Here is a 9,998-nt window from a genome sequence, read left to right on the forward strand (position 1 = left end):
AATTGGGGGGGGGGGGGGGGATGTGCATTTGCATTTGAGTATGTTTTGTATGATTTTATTAATTACTTTAATTTGAGAAGTTTTTAAATTCTCTTATTTAGAATATTTTTTTTTTCCAATTGAAAATATAAAAAACGTCAAAAAGTCAAATTGAGTTTTAGGTGGTAAAATTTTCCTTTTTTCGAAAATGCATTTTTAAAAATAACATATTAAGAGGGCATTTGTTTCTCATTTTTATAAAAATGAGAATGAAAAATATAGTCATTATGGGTCCTACACAAGAAATAGAAATTCAAAATTGGTGACTTGATGTGATGGATAACGGTCATATTTTTCATTTTAATGAGGGAAGAATTGGAAACAAATAGGGGCTAAATACGTTTTGAGTGTTTTAAAAAATTGAAAATAGCCTCAAAACGACAAATCAAATACACTCTTAGATATCAAATTTAGTGTGGGAGCAACGGATCTCACTACTCCTCTTGCAGATCCGCCCATGGGTATACAACACTAAACTTAAAAAATAAATTTTTTGGGTTACAATTAAACTGTACATTTCTAATTTAGACATTGTCCAAAACAAGATTTTAGGTAGCATCGTGGGTCGTCTTGACGTGCTTGACTATGTTTCGACTTTTATCTCAAAAGCAATCTTCACAACCTTAATATTGTTTTTTATGTCGGTCATCACTTGTAGATCACTTGGTTTCTAACTTTGTGTCTTCAATTTTATGGATTTGCAATATTCTCTATCAACACTCGAATTCAATTTGTTAGAAATAAACGCAATTTGTTTGTGATAATCAAAACGAGAAGTCAACCATAGGTCAACAATTTCACCATTTTTCATTATGACAAACAACAAGACGATTTGCAATATAAAAGTTAAACAAGTTGAAAGGAACGAAATTGCATATATTTCCCCTACCAATATGCATGTAGAAATTAAATGTTCCCCCTATCATGCATAATTATCTACCTATCTTCCTCTTGTCATGAGCAAAAATTAATGTGAAAACAAGTCAACCATAGTAGTGAGTTTGCATAATATCCAAAACATGAATTAATGTCATAAAAAGGAACATTAGGCATAAAACAAGAAGTCAAAAAACATAATAATGAGATAATGCTAAGGTTCTAGAGGCAACGACGGAGGAAAGTGAGCATAGAAATGAGCATAGAAGTCGTTATGTCGAGCTTGTATCGACGCTTGTTGCGCAAGTGTTTCATCTTGATGTACTTGGATTTGGGCTTGTTGAAGTTGAATTTATTGAAGTAACCTGCCTAGCTCGTCAACGGTAGATGTAAGAGAGTAAATCCGACCATTTAGGAGATTATAGTGATCATCGGTAAATGTGAAATGACCACCCGAGGGATGTAGAGCACTTGAGCCCGGTATGTCTTGAGGAGGATCCGAAACTTTTGGAACATCTTCATCTTTTTCTTCAAAAGGTAGAGTCGATGGTCCCGAGGTGGGGTCAAACCCTTTTGTTTGAGCCACCCATTGACCATGTGATTTAATGATTTTTATGCATTTGAGTGTTTGTGTGTTAATGGTGTCAGTAGGATGGAGTTTAAGAAAAGCTTCATCATGCAGAGGAACATTAAAATGTTTGAAAATTTCGGTAAGAAGCATGTCGTAAGGTAAGGCTTTGACATAATGAGAAGAATGTACAAGCTTCATAAGACTTAATGCAATGGTTGGGAAATCTAACTTTCGGCTGACACTGAATGAATCGAGAATAAAATGGTCAAAATAGTTTACCTTGTCACGATGCCCTTTCCTAAGGAGAATGACATGTTCGATGATATTTTGTAAGACTTTACATGGTAGGGTTATTGATTTGCACTAATTTTGGTAATGCTTTCAAAATCCTTTCCCATCACATGACGACAAGCATTGGCTGGGAGTATCTTTTCAACGTCGAATGAGCTTTGTGAAGAAAAATTTGGGTATCACACATCTCAAGTTCAAGAATGTGATGGATTAGAATTTGTTAATGGTAATACGTACATTATTGATTAAACAAGAAATTTCATCTGACCGTGGAGTGATAACCATCTTTTTATAAAAATCTTTCATAAGTCGGTGGTAGGCATGTTCTTCTAATGTGCAAACTGAAACCTAACCCATGTTTCGAAAAATTCTTCAATGTGAAGTGCAGGTGCTTCAATGGTAAAATTAGCAAAGTTGATATTTTTACCTATTAGAACGGGTTATTTCTCAAACGGGTTCTTCGATAACTCGAGCTCGAAGTCCATTTCTTCGTCGGAAGATGGCGATGGGGAGCGTCTCATAGTGGCTTTGACCTGTTTTCCAACCTTCTTTGATCCTGTCAGGGTGACAATTTGAAGAAATATTGGTAAATAGAAGTTAGGGCTCGAATTGGGACATAGCGTGATTTTGAGAGAAAGTTTGAATTTCTTGAAAATTGGAGAAGAGGAAGTTCCCAACTTTTGAAATTGATAGGCAAATGCGAAAAGATGGTGGTGGGCATATAGATTAAAGAAGAGAACTTTGAAGAAATGAAAGAGAAGATGAAAAGAGGACTATTCTCGTTGTTTAAAATTATATTCGCAGTGTACTAGACGTCCAGAACTACAATGTCCAATTTTACTGTCAATCTGAACTAGGGATCCAGACTATTTGCTAGATGCATCCAGTTCCTATAGTTCTACTGGACGTTCGTTTGACTCGTCCGATAGGCCTTTTTTTTAATAGTTATGCACAAAATTAATATATTCAAATTTTAAAAGGTCATGCATGTAGAAATTTAGGTAATAGGAAAATTTAAAGCTCATTGCACATCGGTTTCATCAATAATTCTTAAACCTCTTCGAATATGTGAAAACCGATCGTGCGCAAGAGGATATCGGCCAATTGGTTCTCCATTTTTGTGAATTCTAATACGACATCTCTCTTTTGTGCATGATCTCTATGAAATGGTGTCGAATTTCTATGTGCTTTGTTCGAGAGTGCAAAATGGCATTTTTAGACACGTTAATGGCACTGGTGTTATCACACATAATAGACACGTGATCGTAAGATAGGTGATAATCACAAGTGTTTGTTTCATCCAAAGTACTTGTACACAGTAACTTGTGGCAGAAATGTATTTTGCCTTGGCAATAGAAAGTGCAATGGAATTTTATTTCTTGCTAGACCAAGGCACAAATGTAAAGCCTAAAAAGTGATAATTTTAGCTAGTGCTTTTACAATCAATAGTGCATTCGGTCCAGTCAGCATCTGAGTAACTAAACAAGTCAATGTGCGTGCCCTTGGGATACCAAAGTCCTAAGGTTCTAGTTCCATTAAGATATCGAAAAATTCATTTTACGGCACGTAAATGTGATTCCTTAGTATTAGATTGAAATCTAGCATATAAGCACACACTAAACATTATTGGGTCTACTAGTAGTTAAATAAAGAAGGGATCCGACCATACCTCAATATTTTGTAACGTAAATTGGATTACCTTGCTCATCTTTGTCAAGCTTTAAAGATGTGCTCATCAAGGTGTTCATTAGCTTTAGGTCATCCATATTGAATTTTTGAGTATGTCTAATATGTACTTATTTTGACTTATGAAAATTCTGTCATTTGTTTGTTTAATTTGATGTTCGAGGAAAAAATTTTAGTTCTCTCATCATGCTCATTTCAAATTCCTTACTCATGCATTTTGCAAATTCTTCACAAAGACGGATATTGGTTGTACCGAAAATAATGTCATCAACATAAATTTGAACGATAAGCATATCTCCCTTTTGAGTTTTGAAAAAAATTGTAGTATCTGCTTTTCTAATTGAGAAACCATTCGAAAGTAGAAATTTACTTAAACTTTGGTACCAAGCTCTTGGAGCTTCCTTTAAACCGTAAAGAGCTTTTCTATGTTTAAAAATATGATCCGGATACTTAAGATATTTACAATTGGTAGGTTGCTCAACAAAAATTTCATCTTGAATAAATTCGTTCAAAAATGCACTTTTAACATCCATTTGATAAAGTGTAAAACCTTTATAGCATGCAAATGTAAAAAGCATACGAATGGATTCTAATCTAGCTACCAGTGCAATTGTTTCTTCAAAATCGATACCTTTTTCTTGATTGTAACCTTGTGTCACTAATCTATCATTGTTATGCACAATTATTTCATTTTCATCTTTTTTTGTTTCTAAAAACCCTTGTTCTGTTAATTACGGTTTGGTCATCTGGTCAGAGTAAATCTCAAACATGATTTCTTTCAAATTGATTTAGTTCATCTTCCATCGCTAGAATCCAAAACTCATCAAACATGGCTTCTTTGAAATTTTTTTGTTCGATTTGAGAAATGAATGCACAACTATCAAGATGATTTTTAAAGAGATTCTAGTAGTAATACCTTTAGATGGATTGCCTATTATGAGCTCTTTGGGATGAGATGGAACAAACTTCCATTCTTTCGGTAGTGGGGGATCACTTTGAGCTTCAGTTGATTTCTCTTTACTCTCTTGAACATTGGGCTCCTCCTTTTGTTCTTCATTGGGAGCTTCGTTGTGTTGATCTTGAATATTGATTTGTTCGAATGGAGCTCCAAAACCTACATCGTCATAAAAACTTTTCTCGCGATCAAGAGAGTTACTCTCATCTAATGTACCATGCATAGAATTTTCAACGACTAGAGTTCAACGTCGAATTTGGAATCGAACTTTCCCAAATTATCTTTTGTACCTAAAATAAAACATTTGCATCCCAAAACCTTAAAATGACTAATAATTTAAGGACATGTTTATTGTTTTGAATTTTATTTAATCCAATATAGTTTTAAACCCATTAATATACAATAAATAAAAATTATGTTGTAATTAAATAAAATTGCATACATACATATATATCCTTGAAAATAAAGTCATAGTAATAACACATAAGTACAAATAGAGGTAAGTATAAAAACCTTGTAGTATTAAATCAATATTAAAGCAAACATTGGCTAACATTGGAAAAGTTTGTTTCAAAATATATTTACAATTTAGTTAAGGCACATAATCCCCAAAAAAAAATCTCACAAAAACCCTTTTTTTTTTAAATGTCTACGTGAAGGTAGACCTGTGCTCTGATACCATACTGTAACGCTCCAAATTTTATTGAATTAAATTTTGAAATGTTACCGATATCATTCCATAATCATATATCAAGTGGAAATAATAATTGAAAGTTTAAAAAACTCCTAATTTATTTATTACTCAAATACTAAATAAAACATATTGTCAATAACATAAAACTTTAAATGGGAATAAATGGAAAATGCAAAATATCCTAACAGAATTATTTTTGAATGGTTTTTTTTTTTTTTAAATTCTTCACTTGGCAACTCGCGTACCGCTCAGCCACCATCCACATTAGCCGATCTAACCTGAATGTTAAAATTGAAAGAGTGAGTAATTTATATTCAGTAGGATAAGTGCGTCCAAAACAATATAATAACTTTTAAAACATGAATTTATAACATTCCATACCATCATTTTATCAAAAGCAATAGGTGATTAATCGAATACTTTAACATTTATGAGAAGACCCGAAGGAGATCTCGCATTTCATTTCATTGGGACCCACAGGTCAATTAGCATTTCATGAAATAAATCAAGTAGAAAAAAATTATAAAATTGCAAGGACAATCAACTTGTACATAGTATCATACCTTATCAAAAAAATGTTGAAAGACAAAAATCCGAGGGTCTCCTTCCAATTGTTTTCTTTTATTTCCTACTTACAAATTGTTGCCTTGTATGTGCATGTAATAAATGGAAATAAAGAGGCAAGCGAATTATAATCTTGGTAGGATATGAATATAAAAAGGGTTTCTGCTGAACTTAAAGAATGAATCAAATTGAGGTTCATCGCCAAAATACGTGCATGGCATGAGTATTTATAGGTAAATATAAGGTAGTTGATTAGATTTAGGATAATTCATTTTAATTTCAAATACTTGGCACTCTATCCGTATACGATTTTTATTTTTAAAATTATTAAACATATTTATCCACATGCTATATAAATAGGATTTGTTACAGATGTCCTTTTGTGATTTAAACTAACAAAAATTTGATTAAGATTAGGTTAGATATATTCTCAATTTAATGATAAGTCATCACATCTAATAAAAATTCTATAACATGATTTATTTGAATTTAAAAAAAAAAATCAAATCTTATTCCATATATTGGTATACAAGGTTACGGTTTATGAAGGAAAAATAACCAAACCACGTTGCCAAATAAAAAGGAAATAGATTTATTTTAAATTCTATAAACTTAAATCAATTAACAGAGTTGATAGGAATTAAAAAAAAACACACTAATGCACGTGTACACCAATATCAGAAACCGATTTTGCTACAGTGGGTTTTCAGAATTTGGATATGATTAGACCTTTTTCATTTGAAGATAAACGTGATATTATATATAATATTATATTATTTTCCTAATTATATGAAAGGATACAACCTTTTGCTAATCACGTGTACACATAGGAGAAAACTAACTTTGTATAATGGATTTTAAATGGAAAACAAAATTGGATATGATTTGGTGCTGAAATCTTTTTCAAATTATAAAGATAAACGTGATTATTATATAGTAAAATATTATAACCTTCTATATATATATATATATATATATATATGTAAATTAAATACATTTCTTTCAATTGATTTATCTTGGGCTTGACTTATATGACCTTATATTTTCTTGACTCCGACGTACATTATTTAACTTAGACTACAAAATGAGCCCAATATCGATACATAAAATTTCATTCTATTGATACCTAATTATTTAGCCCAAATAGGAATTCAAAACTTGTTTCATTTTGGTCCTTAATTTTTCAAAATATAACAATATAAATAAATTTTATTCTAAAACTTTCATGGCGTTACAACCCCACCCCCTTAATATAATTTCGTCCTCAAAATTATCTTCTCTAGGTGAAAAGTCCTGAGACATAACCTTGATCTTCTCTTCTCTAGACTTCTAAAAATTTTACTTTATGCTCAAAGCATCGTGTTATCGCATAAAAGTTTCCCAGCCAATCTACTCCTATGATGGCAAAAATAAAAAAATAATAATAATAAAATAAAAAAAATTTATTCATCTCTAAAAGGTATATGTTAGCTGTAAATGCTCTTCCATTCTATCTATTTGATTGGTATTAGGTGTACTGCTAATGGGATAGTATCTTCTAGAACACTAATGGCTTCTTTGCAAATTGTATGAGATTTGGCAATGAAACAATATAAACAGAGGATGAGCAACTCCTGAGTATATAAGAGCATACGCAAGCTATTCAGATATTGATAGAATACCTGCCATCGTGTCCTAATTCTCAGTTGCCTCTTGTTGGGTTAAAGCAAAGACTCTGGTTGGTCCCTTTTTGCTTTGATCATTGTCCCTCTTTGATGGGGGGATTCCTGGCAATTGGTAGCAATATGACCATACTTTTCACATTGATAGCATATATTCTTTCTATGCAAACACTAGCCTCTATGAGCCTTATTGCACTTAGGACAAGGAGCAAGAACATTATTCGGCTTGCTTGACCCTGACCGCCTTTCAAACTTGTCCTCTTATTTTGTGCATTTCTTTTACCTTCATTCAGCCCATTCTATTTCCTCTTTCCCGAAAAATCAGTACTGTCCTGAGTTGTCTAATCAAGTTCTACTCGATTTGCAATTGCTTGAGCTCGTTGTAGGACGTGACTGTATGTGGTGAATTCATGAGGTGCCAAGATTCCTCCAATTTCTGGGCGCACTCCGAGTTCGAACCTTTTAGCTTTCTTTTGCTCTGTATCCACTAGATGTGTTGCATAACTTGAAAGTTGTTCGAACATCCTCTCATGATCAACCAATGCCATCTTTCCCTGCTTAAGTTGCGGAAATTCCATCTCTTTACGATCTTTTTGAAACGTGCCCAAGTGAGGTTAGTTGTTGTGCCTCAATCCTAGTGCGTGAAACGGATTCCCACCAGTGGCCCGCTGCATCAACTAGCATGAACTATACACATAAAACCTTTGGGTATTAGTGCAAGAGAGATGCTTGAAGATCCATTTCAAACCCCTTATCCATTTCTCAGCTGCCAAACGGCCAACCATCCCATTAGAGGTAGGGGGCTTGTAGCGACAAAACTGTTCTACGACTGAGCTCGTAGTGTTGGAGTTAGTTTTGCATTTTGTCGAGGCGCTTGTGTTTCTGCCTACCAAGATCTTGCACAGCTCTCAAAAAATCCCTGAACATAGCAGCTTGTGTTGGTTGATGTGCCATGTCTTTTAAATCAGCCAAGAAATTTCGTTTTAGGAATAGTCAACAACAGCTTGATATATTCGAATGGAAAAACTCAATTCCATAAAATTTTAAATCCTAGAATAAATGAGGGACGATTGAAAGAAGAAAAAACCTATGGATTATTTCAAGTACTAATTACATTTTTTTTAGGAGGGAAGAAATTATTTATTTAAACTAAACTATCTCTAGGTTGCTAGTCTTCTTCTTCACTTGTCTAAACATTTTGAATTCTATGAAGCTTAGATGGAGGGGCTTCATCATCCAAAGATATACATGACTCAGGCTCGTATTCCTAGTCAACCTCTAGCTCAGGGTCTAGTTCGAATCTCGGTTCCTGTCCTGGTTCTAGTTTTGGCTCTGGTCCTAGTACATACTCCTACTCATTCTCTGAATTAGATTCATAATTCAACTTCTCCTCTGGGTCCTCCTTTGGCTCGTTCGAGAGTAGAAATCCACCTATCTAGAAAAGTTTCACAATGCAGCTTGAACTCGATCCTTTCTGGGTGCTCAGCCCTCTAGCATTTCATCCCTAACTACAATGCCCATGTATCCCTACTGAGGTGGCAGTGTATGGATAAAATTGTTAACACCTTTAAGGGGTGTAATCTCATGTCCTACACCTTTTACCGCAGCCCACCTAGCGAAGACTTCCTTTACATGCTCAATAAATCTGTGTGTCGGGTTTGCTTCATAATTCTCCTAAGCTCGGATAACTACTGCCCTATGGTTTAGAACAATCCTACAAGCCACCGTCTTCCTAGTGGTCCCTCTAGTTCTAGCCTTGACTGTCATACACAAAACAAGTCCAATTATGCGTAATATTTCATTAGGGATAGCGCATTGCCCTTTATGCTTGCATGATTCATTGAACAGATAACATCAAATATTATACTTCTATTAAAAGTTGATTAAAAGTATGAGAGAAAATAATTCATAAATGGAAGCAAATATATTTAACATCATGCTACAATTTATACTAGAATATAACAATTCATTTCATTCCGTACATTTCTCAAATTAAACATAAGAATATATATCTCATGCTAAAAATTAAAATTAAGTAAAATATATTACATAATACCTTTTGTCCGTTAGATGGTAATTGACTGATGAATATTAGGTGCTAAGAAGCTTTTTAAAATTCTTGCCAAATTTTAAAATTTAAAGGATAAATACGTGAATGTGTATGCACGACAATGACTACCCTCCTTTATTATTCATTTCATTTTTTTTTTTTTTTAACACAACAGTGGAGGCCACTGTTCAGGTAACCTGAACAATAACCCCACACCCCCGCCCCCCTCCCTTCCCCATTTTAGTCTCTACCATAAATTTATTAAAATATCACATTCGACAATATAACAGATACAATTAACATAAATTCTAGATCTCCATAACACGAAACAGCATATAAAATTAGAAAATAATAAATCAAAAAGATAGTATTAAATGTCTTCCAGGAAACTCTATTTGATGAGCTCCCTTATATATATCATTACATATTTAAAATTTTACAAAATCATTATCCTTAAACTCCTAATCTTTAAAAAAATTCTTTGATATTATTTATTTAGAAAATTCCCTAAAATAGGAATGTCTTTAAATAAAATTTTCTAAAAGATAAACATGTAAAAGTCATCATTTAAAATCAATTTAACATAAACATTTAACCTTCGAAATAAATAA

This window comes from Olea europaea, chromosome 18 (genome assembly GCF_002742605.1).
Source record: "Olea europaea var. sylvestris chromosome 18, O_europaea_v1, whole genome shotgun sequence".
Classification (NCBI taxonomy): Eukaryota; Viridiplantae; Streptophyta; class Magnoliopsida; order Lamiales; family Oleaceae; genus Olea; species Olea europaea.